Here is a 15,575-nt window from a genome sequence, read left to right on the forward strand (position 1 = left end):
CCAGGAAGAATCAACGGTCAAGAACATCATTAAAGAGAAACTCCCAGAGCTAAAGAATATATGTGATCAAATCCTGCATGCTCGAAGAGTACCAACCAAAAGAGACCCAAGAAAAACCACCCCAAGACACATCCTAGTCACAATGACAAATCCCACAGATAGACAGAATTCTGAAAACAGCAAGATCAAAAGGGGAAATTACATTCAAGCAAGCATCCTTGAGATTTACAGCAGACCTGTCACAAGAAACACTCAATGCCAGAAAGCAGTGGTGGGATATTGTGACAAGACTGAATGAAATTAATGCTTCACCTAGAATACTGTACCCAGCAAAACTCACTTTCCAGTTTGACGGAAGAATACATGGTTTCACAGACAAAAAACAGCTCAGTAACTTTACAGACTCAAAACCAGTCTTAAGAGAAAAACTGAAAGACCTAATTTAAAACAAGACTAACCAAAAGACACACCAAATATCGATATAAAGATGGCATTAAATCCCAGGACAATTCTTTCTATCAACGTCAATGGACTAAATGCACCAGTTAAGAGACACAGAGTGGCTAAATGGATCAAAAAACTCAATCCAACCTTCTGCTGCCTACAAGAAACGCACCTGAATAGTCAGAACAAACATAGACTCAAAATAAAAGGCTGGAGAAAAGTTATCCAAGCAAACAACACCCATAAGAAAGCTGGAGTGTGGGGGCCGGGCGGTGGCGCTGGAGGTAAGGTGCCTGCCTTACCTGCGCTAGCCTAGGAGACGGACCACGGTTCGATACCCCGGCGGTTCGATCCCCCGGCTTCCCATATGGTCCCCCAAGCCAGGAGCGACTTCTGAGCGCATAGCCAGGAGTAACCCCTGAGCGTTACCGGGTGTGGCCCAAAAACCAAAAAAAAAAAAAAGAAAAAGAAAGCTGGAGTGGACATACTAATATCAGATAATGCAAACTTTATACTCAGGAAGGTTGTAAGGGACAAAGATGGACATTTTATATTAATCAAGGGGTATATAGAGCAGGAAGAAATAACTCTCCTAAACATATATGCACCAAATGAGGGGCCAGCAAAATATTTAAAAAAACTGACAAATCTGAAAAACAATATCAATAACAACACAATAATTGTGGGGGACCTCAACACTGCTTTGTCAACACTGGATAGGTCAAACAGACTGAAACCCAACAAGAATATACTAGACCTGAGGAGAGAAATGGAAGAAAGAGGCCTAGTGGATGTATATAGGACACTCCATCCCCAGAAACCTGGATATACATTCTTCTCCAATGTACATGGGACATTCTCCAGGATAGACTACATGCTGGCACATAAAACCTACCTCCATAAGATCAAGAGGATAGAAATTTTGCAGACTACCTTCACTGACCACAAGGCTCTGAAATTATTTGTGAACTCCAAAGGGACTCAGAAGAAACACTTTAACACCTGGAAGTTAAACAGCCTCATGCTCAATAACCAGTGGGTCCGAGATGAAATCAAGGAGGAAATCAAAAGGTTCCTGGAAACAAATGACAATAAAGACACAAACTATCAGAACTTATGGGACACAGCAAAAGCAGTACTGAGAGGAAAATTTATAGCTTTGCAAGCACACATCAGGAAGGAAGAAGGAGCTTACCTGAGTAGCTTAATGACACAGCTAATAGAACTAGAAAGTGCTCAACAAAAGGACCCAAGAATAGGAAGACAGAAGGAAATAACAAAGCTGAGAGCAGAAATCAATGAAGTGGAAACCCAAAAAACAATCCGAAAGATCAACGAAAGCAGAAGTTGGTTCTTCGAAAAAATAAACAAGATTGATAGACCACTGGCAAACCTAATAAAGAAAGAGAGAGAGAGAAACTTGATAACTCGTATTAGGAATGAAAAAGGAGAGATCACTACTGATATGACAGAGATTCAAAGGGTAATCAGAAACTACTTTGAAAAACTCTATGCCACTAAAAATGAGAACCTGGAAGAAATGGATAAATTCTGGAACTCTTATAATCTTCCACGGTTGAAGGAAGAGGATGTAGCATATCTAAACACCCCCATCACCATTGATGAAATAAAAATGGTAATCAAAAGTCTGCCCAAAAACAAAAGCCCAGGCCCAGATGGATTCACTAATGAATTCTTTCAAACTTTCCAAGAGGAACTACTACCAATCCTGGCAAGACTCTTTCATGAAATTGAACAAACGGAAACACTCCCAAACAGCTTTTATGAAGCCAACATCACCCTAATACCTAAACCAGACAGAGATGCTACGAAAAAAGAAAATTACAGACCAATATCGCTGATGAATGCAGATGCAAAGATCCTCAACAAAATCCTGGCAAATAGGATTCAATACCTCATTAAGAAGATCATCCACTACGATCAAATAGGTTTCATCCCAGGAATGAAGGATGGTTTAACATCCGTAAGTCTATCAACATAATACACAACATCAACAACAAGAAAAATAAAAACCACATGAGTATATCAATAGATGCAGAGAAAGCATTTGACAAGGTCCAACACCCTTTCTTGATCAAAACTCTCAGCAAGATGGGAATGGAAGGAACCTTTCTCAATATAGTTAAGGCCATCTACCACAAGCCAGTGGCAAATATTATCCTCAATGGAGAAAAACTAAAAGCCTTCCCTCTAAATTCTGGCACAAGACAAGGCTGTCCTCTCTCACCACTCCTATTCAACATAGCACTGGAAGTACTTGCTATAGCGATTAGGCAAGAAAAAGATATCAAGGGAATCCAGATAGGAAAGGAAGAAGTCAAGCTCTCACTGTTTGCAGATGACATGATGCTCTACTTAGAAAACCCTAAAGACTCTACCAAAAAGCTTCTAGAAACAATAGACTCAGATAGCAAGGTGGCAGGCTACAAAATTAACACACAAAAATCAATGGCCTTTCTATACACCAATAGTAATAAGGAAGAAATGGACATTAAGAAAACAACCCCATTCACAATAGTGCCACACAAACTCAAATATCTTGGAATCAACTTGACTAAAAAAGTGAAGGACCTATACAAAGAAAACTATAAAACTCTGCTCCAAGAAATAAGAGAGGACACACGGAAATGGAAACACATATCCTGCTCATGGATTGGCAGGATTAACATCATCAAAATGGCAATACTCCCCAAGGCGTTATACAGATTCAACGCTATCCCTCTAAAGATACCTATGACATTCTTCAAAGAAGCGGATCAGGCACTTTTGAAATTTGTTTGGAACAATAAACACCCTAGAATAGCTAAAGCAATCATTGGGAAAAAGAATATGGGAGGAATTACTTTCCCCAACTTTAAACTTTATTACAAAGCAATAGTTATCAAAACAGCATGGTATTGGAATAAGGACAGACCCTCAGATCAGTGGAATAGGCTTGAATACTCAGAAAATGTTCCCCAGACATACAATCACCTAATTTTTGATAAAGGAGCAGGAAATCCTAAATGGAGCAAGGAAAGTCTCTTCAACAAGTGGTGTTGGCACAACTGGCTAGCCACTTGCAAAAAATTGAACTTAGACCCCCAGCTAACATCATGTATGAAGGTAAAATCCAAATGGATTAAAGACCTCGATATCAGACCTCAAACCATAAGATATATAGAACAACACATAGGCAAAACTCTCCAGGACATTGAGACTACAGGCATCTTCAAGGACGAAACTGCACTCTCCAAGCAAGTGAAAACAGAGATTAACAGATGGGAATATATTAAGTTGAGAAGCTTCTGCACCTCAAAGGAAATAGTGCCCAGGATACAAGAGCCACCCACTGAGTGGGAGAATCTATTCACCCAATACCCATCAGACAAGGGGCTAATCTCCAAAATATACAAGGCACTGACAGAAATTTACAAGAAAAAAACATCTAATCCCATCAAAAAATGGGGAGAAGAAATGAACACTTTGACAAAGAAGAAATATAAATGGCCAAAAGACACATGAAGAAATGCTCCACATCACTAATCATCAGGGATATGCAAATCAAAACAACAATGAGATACCACCTCACACCACAGAGAATGGCACACATCACAAAGAATGAGAACAAACAGTGCTGGCGAGGATGTGGAGAGAAAGGAACCCTTATCCACTGCTGGTGGGAATGCCGTCTAGTTCAACCTTTATGGAAAGCAATATGGAAATTCCTCCAAAAACTGGAAATCGAGCTCCCATACGACCCAGCTATACCACTCCTAGGAATATACCCTAAGAACACAAAAATACAATACAAAAATCCCTTCTTTACACCTATATTCATTGCAGCACTATTTACCATAGCAAGACTCTGGAAACAACCAAGATGCCCTTCAACAGACGAATGGCTAAAGAAACTGTGGTACATATACACAATGGAATATTATGCAGCTGTCAAGAGAGATGAAGTCATGAAATTTTCCTATACATGGATGTACACAGAATCTATTATACTGAGTGAAATAAGTCAGAGAGAGAGAGAGAGAGAGAAAAATGCAGAATTGTCTCACTAATCTATGGGTTTTAAGAAAAATGAAAGACATTCTTGCAATAATAAATTTCAGACACAAAAGAGAAAAGAGCTGGAAGTTCCAGCTCACCTCAGGAAGCTCACCACAAAGAGTGATGAGTTTAGTTAGAGAAATAACTACATTTTGAACTGTCCTAATATTGAGAATGTATGAGGGAAATGTAGAGCCTGTTTAGAGTACAGGCAGGGGTTGGGTGGGGAGGAGGGAGATTTGGGACTTGGTTGATGGGAATGTTGCACTGGTGATGGGTGGTGTTCCTTTTATGACCGAAACCCAAACACAATCATGTATGTAATCAAGGTGTTTAAATAAAAAGAAAAGAAAAGAAAAGAAAAAGAATTAGAGGGAGCATACTTACATGGAAAAGAAGTAGAATTTAAAGTTTAATCATAGCTTAGGTGTATATATAATAGTTTAACCCTAATATAAGGGTATGACAGGAAGCTTTAAATTCTATATAAACTTTTATGTTTAAAATTTTTGTTTAGAGGGGCTGAGCAATAATATAGTGGGTAACTCATTTGTAGATAACCCCTGAGCACCTTTGAGTAAGACCCAAGACCCAGGAATAAAAACAACTGGGGGAACACACCCAGCACCGCTCAGGGTTACTCCTGGCTCTACACTCAGAAATCACTCCTAGGGGCCAGAGAGATAGCAAAGCGGCGTTTGCCTTGCAAGCAGCTGACCCTGGACCTAAGGTGATTGGTTCAAATCCCGGTGTCCCATATGGTCCCTCATGCCTGCAAGGAGCTATTTCTGAGCAGATAGCCAGGACTAACTCCTGAGCACCGCCGGGTGTGGCCTAAAAACCAACCCCCCAAAAAAAAATCACTCCTGGCAGGCTCAGGGGACCATATGGGATGCCAGGATTCGAACCACCATCCTTCTGCATGCAAGGCAAATGCCTTACCTCCATGCTATCTCTCCAGCCATAACTTTTTATTTATTGGGGCCACACTCATTTGGCGCTCAGGGGTTATTCCCGGCTATGCACTCAGAAATCGCCCCTGGCTTGGGGGGGGGACCATATGGAACACCGGGGGATCGAACTGCAGTCCATCTTAGGCTAGTGCTTGCAAGGCAGACACCTTACCTCTAGTGCCACCTCTCTGGCCTCCCATATAATCTTTATTAGAAGCATTTTTAGAGTTACATGTCAGTTAAATTTAAATTTATTTTAAAAAATAAAATATTGATCTCAAACTTTCATTTTTAAATGCTATTACTGAAATACATTTTAATTTTATTCATTGTGCCTCTTTTTCTCTAAATGTCCAATTCAGAGGATTACATTTCAATGGTGTCTCTAAAGTTTTGTTTTTCTTCAGGTCATCTTCTCATAAGGTTGCCAAAGTAAAATACCTTTTAAATACTCAAGTTGGTAGAGGTTAAAGCACTTGCGTTGCAATACTACCAATTGGTTTGATCTTCAGCACCTGTTGGATTACACCTTGCTTTACCCAAAACAAAGATCATCCCTGGTTCTTTTATATCAGTTTATTTCCAACTTGGTTTTACCCCAAAACAGAGATTGTCTTACTTGTATGTAAACCTGGGCAGGACTGGCTCAAGACAGCTTGAGCTATCCCTACCACCCACCTGGGGGTGGTATCTGTACTCAATAAAAACTATAGTTCTGGCAGACAACTTGTTCTTAATATGAGGTAGAAGATGGCCAGACTCAGCCTGGTTTGGATTACTTCATTTGTGACCCTGCTTCAGATCTGTGCACCAGGGATTGGAAATATGGCACCTGGGGTGATTTTACAAACACCAAATATGGTCTCCTGAGTATTGCCAAGAACCATGTCTAGGGGCTGGAACCATAGCACAGTGGGTAAGGTGCTTGCTTTGCATGCTGCTGACCTAGGTAAAATTCTTGGCTTCCCATATGGCTCCCCAATCCTGCCAGAAGTGATTCCTGAGTGTAAGCCAGAGATAACCCCTAAGCAATCTGAGTGTGTACCCCCCTCACCCCTTGCAAAAAAAAAAGAAAAATGAATCTTGCCTCGGCACTGAGAAATAACCCTTGAGCTTGGCTGGGTGTGGCCCCAAACCCAAATTAATTAACTAAATACCCAGGTCCCAATTCATTTGCACTTAATGGAAAATATTTTTAAATTCACTCCTAGATTCTACTATGGAAATCTATCTTTCTCAGCTGAGCATGGTCATTACTTCTTTTTTTATGATCTTCACTCACTTGCTATAGTATCATCTAATATAAAAGTCAACTCCTGTGCAATACAGAAAATACTGGCTCAGAAGTGAAAAAAATCTGGCATTCATTCTCTTCCATTTGCAAGCTCTGAGCCTTTTGAAGGTGATGTAAACTCTCTAAATCTGAATTGCTTCATCTGTAAAAAAAAAAAAAAAAAAATACTAGCAGCCCAGAGGGCAAAGATGGGGATATGGGATATATGCTGGGAACAGGTGGAGGGGGGACAACATTGGTGGTGGGATTGCCCCTGATTCAATGTCACTATGTACCTAAAATATTACTGTGAAAGATATGTAATCTACTGTGGTCAAAATCGAAATTATTTAAAAAAAAAAAAGATTAAGCGTTGCTCATTTCTAAATTTAAAATAATTACTGTGTAGAGCCATCAGAAGTAGTTCTGGAATTACAGTAGGGGTCAGAAAATAGATTTGCATTGAACATAAGCACAGTCATATTTCAGGCAGCACATATCTCATGTCTAGACTACTGCATAATTTCTTAACTGATTGGGGCTCTTCTCCTCATTATTGGATTTTGTACTTCAATGCCAGGTTAATCATCTAAAAGCTTCGTTTTTTTATTATGTCACCCTCTTGGAAAAAGAACACATCACAGAAGACTATAAAAGTCTTCACTGTGACATTCAGAGTCCTCTGACCCAACGACAATTTTGGACCCAGAGACCATCTCCACCATCACTGCCTTTCCCCAGCTCACGCTCATCACCCCATTTATTGATTCTTTGCTCTCCATGTTTGTCTCGGTTTTGTTCCTAAGCCTTCACAGATCATACATTTTGTTCATTTATTTGTTGGGACCTGTGTATGTGTGTGTGTGTGTGCGCGCGCGTGCACACACACACACACACACACACACACACACACCACGGGCACACATTTGGGGAGGTAGGGAAAGGTCGCACCAGGCAGTGCTCAAGGGGCTTACTTACTCCTAGCTCTGTACTTAGGAGTTACTCACTCCTTGTGCTACTCCAGAGACCACATTCAGTATTGGGAATAGAACCAGGATCAGCAATGTGCAAGACAAGAGTCTTAACCCCTGTATTTTCTCTCTGGCCCTTCCTAGCTAATTCTATGCAAACCCTTAAGACTCAAAATAGCACACAATTTTTCCTGTAGCATATATTTTCTATACTAAAATATATTAAATTTATTCAACACCCAGAGCAGTAATTTTGTGCATTCCCAATTCTCTGAGCGTTCACAGCCTAAGAGAGGCAAAAAATTAGTTAAATAAAGTTCTAAATGCTTGATAGAACAAACAACAATTGCTCTGCTAATATTCCATTCCAGTTTACCAAGAGCATTTGCCTTGCTCTGGGTTACAGAAATGTGGACTTTAGCTACTTCAACCTCTCAAAAACCCTCCCATTTTCAGCTTGTTCAGAGCTGTAAAGGGGATGGACTTGAGGTCAAGAGGCCAGACTGGGATCTAATCCAGGGGTCGCTTGAACTAAAGAGGATGTTAGGGTTGAATATATTCATTATGCTCTTCAACCAAGGCTTCCAGAGCTGCCACTGCACCAACAGAACATCATTTGATCTAAGTTTCTTCCCAGACTAACAGCAGCCAGGGAACATCTCCCCAGAACCAGCCATGGGCCAGGTTTCCCCACATGCTCCTTCCTTACTCCTAATAATCCAGGCAGCAGCACCGCCATCGATTTGTTCAGGCCGCAGCGCCACCTGCAGGACTCCACGAATGAGGGTGACTGCACCTAGGGGAAAGAGAGGGGCAAATGCCTCTCAGAGTGATTTGGGGTGGTCCTGCAGTTGCTCCTTCCCTCCTCCAATTTTCTCTCTAAAGGAGAGTACTTGAAGCTGCTAAGAGGAATAATATGACTCAATCCTGGATGTACCTCACCCTTATGTTGAAGGCCTTTCCTAGGGTTTCTGTAGAAATCTAGTCCCACAGTTGGAAAGAAAATTCTGGATGAGTGACAGTTTCTACCCTGTGGCCTAAGATACAATAGTGGCCAGGTATCACTGAATTCTTTGGGGGTGCCTGACATAATGATTAAACCTCAAGCATTGTGTTTCATTTCATCTTCATTGGTGTGCAAAAAGAATATCTGAATTCTAGTTTTGTGTAAGAGGTCACTGGCTAAAATCCCAAAGCAAGGCAGGTGCTTAGAAGCTAGTGCACTTTCCCTACCTCATAGCTTCTTCATTTCCTCCTTTTCAAAAGAAAGGATTTATTGATGTTAATTAATATACAAAAAGCTGCACATATCTAAATTACACATTTAGATGACTTTAGACATATGTGTAAATCTAGAGATAGCACAGCGGCGTTTGCCTTGCAAGCCGCCGATCCAGGACCAAAGGTGGCTGGTTCGAATCCCAGTGTCCCATATAGTCTCCCATGCCTGCCAGGAGCTATTTCTGAGCAGACAGCCAGGAGTAACCCCTGAGCAACGCCGGGTGTGGCCCAAAAACAAACAAACAATCACCAATACAAAATAATAGATATATCCATTAGCTCCTGAAGTAGCCTTGTGCCCTTTTGTTTGGGGGGGGGGGGTGGATTGGAGTACTCAAGCTTACTCCTGGCTCTGTACCTAGGAATGTTCTGATGGTGTTTCTGGGAACCAGGATGAGGGACAGGTGCACCCAGCTCCTGGTAGTGTTTAGTCCCAGTGTACAGGCACCTAGTTTCTTTTCCCAATGAATATATCATAGCTATTTCACAACAGAAAGAGTAGAATTTCTTGGTTCTTTTCAACAACTATACCGTTGTGTTTAAATATAGCATCATTTGCTGATTAACTCCCCCTTCTGAAGTAGAAAATTTAAATATAGCATCATTCGCTGATTGAATTCCTGACTGAAGTGTCTTTATTCGCACCTTAAATCCCCAGTGCTTTACTGGGAGCAGGCATAGCAGGTATTTCTGAACAAAGAAGCAGGTAAAATTAGGGTCCAAAGCCCCTGGTCTGTAAGTGCCCTAGAGCATGGACCAGATGGCCCAGGCCTCCCTTGGGAACAGATTATCAAAGATGCCAGGGTTTCCTTAACCTCGGTAGTGACCTGCTTTTCTGGGTGCTGATGGTGCCTAGCCTGGAACCAGCAGCACTCTTCCAAGGTTGCTGAACCAGTTTACATATGCTTGAACATCTGGGACTAGATGCATTTCTCCCTCCCATCTCCTAAAGGAAGCTGTTTTTCTATCAGATCAGTCAGGTCCAATCTAAGAGCTCAAAGAAGATAAGCCTAAAATTACTGCCTTCCCGCCCCCACATAGTATGGGTCTGCGCACTGAAGTACTCCTGAGATTTATAAAAAGCCCCCTCAAGCGCCCCCACTCCCCACCCTTTCAGCTGCAAATTTGCTCTGCTGGCGCCAGACGGCCTGGAGCAGTTGGTGCTGCGCCGACGGAGGAAATTTGGCGCTGTGCCTTTAACAGGGCGTGGCGCCTCTTGCTGCAGTCGGTGCCGCAGTGAGCTCGGTGCAGGGCTGCAGCCTCCGACTCCAGCCTCCCCGGGCTAGGCTAGCGCAGGCGCAGAGGTGGCCATCACCCGCGACCAGCTACCATCTGAACCACCCTGAGCCGCTTAGCTTTGATTCGACCTGGTGTCTGCAGATTAATATAAAGGCGAGGAACGACACTAGCTACTTGATTCCTACTCAGGGCTCAGGACTTGAATTCACTCTAAAGGTTAAGTGCTGAATGCACAGCAAATAGTCTCCAAAGCTTGGGCCAGAGCTGCTTTCTGTTCTATACAGCATTGCAGAATTTGATAGGATTCTAAACTTTAAGCCAAGGACGCAAATAAGTTGCTTTATTGATTATTTTTTTCACAGTTAGGAAGATTATCAGCGGCTTTTTTCCAGGGTCTTGCTTCATCTTTTTATAGCAAAAACTTCCTTTGAGTGTAACTCAAAGAAGAGTGGTGGGAATGTTGCACTGGTGAAGGGGGGGTGTTCTTTTTGTGACCAAAACCCAACTACAGTTGTATTTGTAATCATGGTGTTTAAATTTAAAAAGAGAGAGAGAGAGAGAGAGAGAGAAAGAGAGAGAGAGGGAAGGAGGGAGAGAGAGGGAGGGAGGGAGGGAGGGAGAGAGAGAGAGAGAGGGAGGGAGTGAGGGAGGGAGTGAGGGAGAGAGAGAGAGGGAGGGAGGGAGAGAGAGAGAGGGAGGGAGGGAGGGAGGGAGAGAGAGAGAGAGAGAGAGAGAGAGAGAGAGAGAGAGAGAGAGAGAGAGAGAGAGAGAGAGAGAGAGAGAATTGTGATGTCTTTGGGGGTGAAGGAGTTTTGGACAAGACTCTAAGGCGCTTTGGTTCTTAGGGTCTCTCCAGGCTGGGCTCGAATGGAATAGAGTCAGCTGAAGGTGAAGCCTTATTTCTGCGACTCTTTCTTCGGTTTCTAAAATATAGAACTCTTCTCAAGACTATAAAATTCAGGAACCTTCTAGAATGAGAGTATTTTAATGTCTCTGATCTGATTTTTTGTTTTGTTTTGTTTTTAGGTTTTGGTGTGGGGAATGCCACACCTGGTGGTGCCTAGGGCTTGTTCCTGCCTCTTTGCTCCGGAACTCATTGCATATAGTTGCTCTTTGCAACTATAATGCAATGCCAGGATGGAACTGAGGTCTGCAGCCTGCAGTCTCCTTGACCCTAACTCCGTAGTTCTGAGCATACTTGAGTGCATTTGCCATTTTTGCCTGTCACCTGATCAACTTCTCTATGCTCTATACCTTATGTAAAATAAGATTTCCCGCTTCTCAAAAGCTTCATGTTACATAAAGTGATATAAAACACCATACCAATTAAGTGCCTTCTTTCCTCCCTCTTTAGAATTCCTGTACCTCCTAGCTATGACAAAAATGACAAACCCAGTTTGGCAATTTAAAATAGCAAGTCTCTAGGATAGCCCCATGTACCTCCAGAGGGAAATGTCAAAAAAAGGAAACAGAGATCTAAATATTCCCCTGTACTCTTTTGCTTACAATTTAGCTTGTCATGCAATTATGACAGAACTAAATGTTCTGGCCCTTTCTGGGATGCTTGAACATTTCTCTCCCACTTATTACTTCTTAAGGAAACTAAAACATTGGGCAGAAATGGAAAAGATAAGAGTCCCACAATACTTTCCTGGAAGGTGAGAAGCCATGGTCACAAAGATGGTTTCCTCAGGGTTCTGCTCATCCATTGCACTCCGGATGTGCTGACCCCTGCAATTTTCCCAAATGTGGGAAATTCAACTGCATAATTTCTGGCAGTGGGGGACTACATTAGTACTCTCCCCTAACAAAAAAAAATAAATAAAAAGAAAAAGTTCCACAAACATTTGTTTATTGAAACATTGTCTTAAGAGAATCCATTCTACAAATGGCTGGTTACTCTGTTTAGAATCAAAAAGAGAATGAGGGGCCCAAGACATTTGCACTTGTGTGATTGATGTTTGTACAGATATAGTCAATTTCTTTTTTTCCCAGCCTAGATTTGCACTTACACGCTCTTGTCATCTTATTGTCAAATCACACCATAGTGGAACACAAAGTAGAGGGTGTACTACTCTTTGGCTTGTTTGTTTGTTTGTTTTGTTTTCATGTTTATGGAGTGAACTACATGCAAAGCATATACTCTACCTCAAAACTTCCTTGGCTCTTGCCTGCTCATTTAAATCGGTGGACTTCTTCCTTGGATGAAAACTGGCTGGAAGGGAGCTTGTTAACTTCCACCATCTAATTCATATGTCAAGTGCTAAGTGTGTAGTATGTTGAACACGTTTTTCCAGAAGGCTTCAGTATTTTAAATAAAAGAGACAGAAAGGATGCCTGGCTCATCAGATAAACTAGATTCAGGTTTGCTGTTAACCAGATGTCAAGATAATAGTGTACCCTCCTTCTAAACTAAATTGAAAAGATGTTGGCAGCCTGTGTGGGATACAATTATATGCATATTATATCTCAAGGGAAATGTGCAAGAAAGAAAAAGAAGACATTAAGGCCTGCTACTACTGAGTAGATAGACTAAAAAGTGGTCAGACTCACCCTGGAGTACTCAGTTCAGTGAGAGCAGTTCAGAAGTACCTGAACTGAGATAACATAGCAAGTAGAGCACTTGTCTTGTAAGCAGCCAACATGAGTTGAACTCCATCACTCTATATGGTACCCACAAGCACAACCAGGCAGTGATCCCTGAGTGTAGAGCCAGGAGTAAGCTCTGAGCACAGCCAGATATGGCCCAACAACCATCACCACCACCAAGGGAAAAAAAAAAGCCGGGTATGTAAAGGCTCAAAAAAGAAAAAATGTCCAGGAAGTTAGAGCAAAGATTTGGGGTACATCATCCTCATGTAAACCTTTAACACTGCTAGGTATAGCTCTGATAGCTCCCAAAGCCAACAGCCACACCAAATCCTCAGGTTCACATCCATAGGCAATCTCAGCAGCAGGAATGGTCTCAGAGTAAATGAGCTCTGGTATACATATATAAATAAAATACAATTCACCTTCCTTGAACACATACATTTTGGGAAGATAAATTTATATAAGGATAAAATTTATATACTGATCTTTAGTTCTTAAGCTACCCTGGGGAATGATAGCCACTACCACCTTTGTGTCTATGTCCCCTCTGATCTCAGTGTTGACCCCATCTGGGATAGATCCCTCTAGAGTGCAGTTTAAAGAGAAGGGTAGTAAAAACGTTTTGTCATATTCAAAGATCTAGCAGGGCTGGAGAGATAGCATGGAGGTAAGGCATTTGCCTTGCATGCAGAAGGTCGGTGGTTTGAATTCCCGCATTCTATATGGTCCCCTAAGCCTGCCAGGAGCGATTTCTGAGCCTGGAGCCAGGAGTAACCCCTGAACACTGCCAGGTGTGACCCGAAATACAAACAAAAAACAAAGATCTAGCAGGAATTAAGAGAACATGGGAATTCATTGTCAGAGCAGCCCTCTTATTTCTCCTCCTGATCAAACAGTATATCCACATTACTTACTTGAGCCTAAGCAAAATAGACTCACCAGATAACTGGAAGAAGTCAAATCTGTATTTAAGTATGTGAAGCAATGCACTCTTGGCCTGTCTGGTGAGCCTGGAGAGACATCAGCCTCACAAGTCCCTTGAATTTCATTTAAAAATGATGCTCTTTAAATGACCATTGAAATCTATTTGTCAGTGGACAGAATGTCACTGCTGTAGGACAAGAAGGAGGTGATCTGAAGGTTGTGATGGATAAGACAATGCACTTTCCTGCTGATGGGAGGAAGCTGCTGCCAAGTCTGCAGTGATTAGAGAGAGAGAGAGTTGTTCTCCCTCCCCTTCTTCCCCTCTGCCTCACCCTCTCTGCCTTGCTCTCTTCTGCTCTCCCTCCCATTCCCTTCCTCCCTTTCCTTCCTCTAGAGACTGGAATGAGGCAGAGACCTTCAAACTCAGGCATCCTTGACCTTTGCAAAAAATCATTTTTTTATTTTTTCCTCTTTTCAACTTGCCCCAGCAGAAGGAAAGACCCGGTCCCTTTCCAGATGCCTTTCTGAAGAACGAAAGACCAGCCAGGCAATTACTAATGCAGCAACATTGGCTTTTCACTCAAAGCTGGAAAGACGTTCAGCTGGAGAAGAAACAGTGCTCCTTACTTGATGTTGCCGTTTCTGGTAGGAATCTCCCCATCATTGCAGCCTTGTCGACAGAGGGGCACTGACTTCTGTGTGACTAGATCCGACACTGAAGGAAGTGGGTGCGATCCTCACAGGTCTGGCTGTAACAAGAAAACTTCCCACAAACTGGCCTTCTCTTATCCTGTGCTAAAGTAGATGCTGGAGATATGCACAATCCTTCTGCACTGCTGTTGTTTTTTCTCTAAGAGAGTCTCAGAGTGAAATCTATGAAATTATTTTAAAATAAGGTCTGATGGGGCCAGAGCAATAGCACAGCAGAAAAGCGTTTGCCTAGTAAGCAGCCAATATAGGACGAACCCTGGTTTGAATCCCGGCATCCCATATGGTCCCCCAAGCCTGCCAGGAGCTTGAGCACAGAGCCATGAGTAACCCCTGAATGCTGCCGGGTGTGACCCCAAAAATAAATAAATAAAATAAGGTCTCCAGGAATATAAAATAAAGCAATGGGAGAAGGCAGAGAGATGCTAGAAGGTCAGGATGCTTTTCTTCCATGTGCTGATACAGTTCCATCCCTGGTACCACAGAGTCCCCAAGTACTATCCATTCGATGGCCTGGGTAGGCCCACATAGCACCCAGCAGAACCCCTGCCCCTAACTTTGAACCACAGGCTGCTGCTAACCAAGGTGATTACACTTCACTGGGAGCTGTCCATAAGTCTTTTGAGCTCTGCTTGGACTTTCATTTCAAAAATAATAATAAAGACAATAAGCCAATTCTCTTACAATGCAATTCAAAGATTATTTGATTTTTAATAGAATTAGTTCAACTATTATAATTAAACGATATCTTTTAGGTCAGTGACTACACTTCCTAAATTTCCACTTCCCAAGAGGCCCTCCAAAATGTGTGGTTGATTTCCCAAAAATTGTATGGCATATTTCCCAAAAATGTGTGGTACATTTCAGCTTACACTGGCAGATTGGGGTGTATTTTTCACATGTACCCATGGGAAATACAACTCACAGTCCCAGCATTTTTAAACATATATATACTGTGCTTTCTTATGCATGCATACTTCGGTAAAAATTCATTTTAAAAAGAGACACAGGGGCTGGAGCGGTGGCACTAGCGGTAAAGTGTTTGTCTTGCAAGCGCTAATCTAGAATGAACCGTGGTTTGATTCCTGGTGTCCTATACAGTCCCCCAAGCCAGGGGCGATTTCTGAGCAT

At 42.1% G+C, this 15,575-nt stretch overlaps 1 non-coding gene across 1 annotated transcript; it reads left to right on the forward strand.

Moving 5' to 3' along the window:
• The first annotated feature begins 11,863 nt into the window (after positions 1 to 11,863).
• LOC126005348 (U1 spliceosomal RNA) lies at positions 11,864 to 12,027 on the forward strand. The gene has a single exon (XR_007494476.1). It is a non-coding gene; the product is annotated as a U1 spliceosomal RNA (small nuclear RNA).
• The last annotated feature ends 3,548 nt before the right edge of the window (positions 12,028 to 15,575 follow it).

This window comes from Suncus etruscus, chromosome 3 (genome assembly GCF_024139225.1).
Source record: "Suncus etruscus isolate mSunEtr1 chromosome 3, mSunEtr1.pri.cur, whole genome shotgun sequence".
Lineage (NCBI taxonomy): Eukaryota > Metazoa > Chordata > Mammalia > Eulipotyphla > Soricidae > Suncus > Suncus etruscus.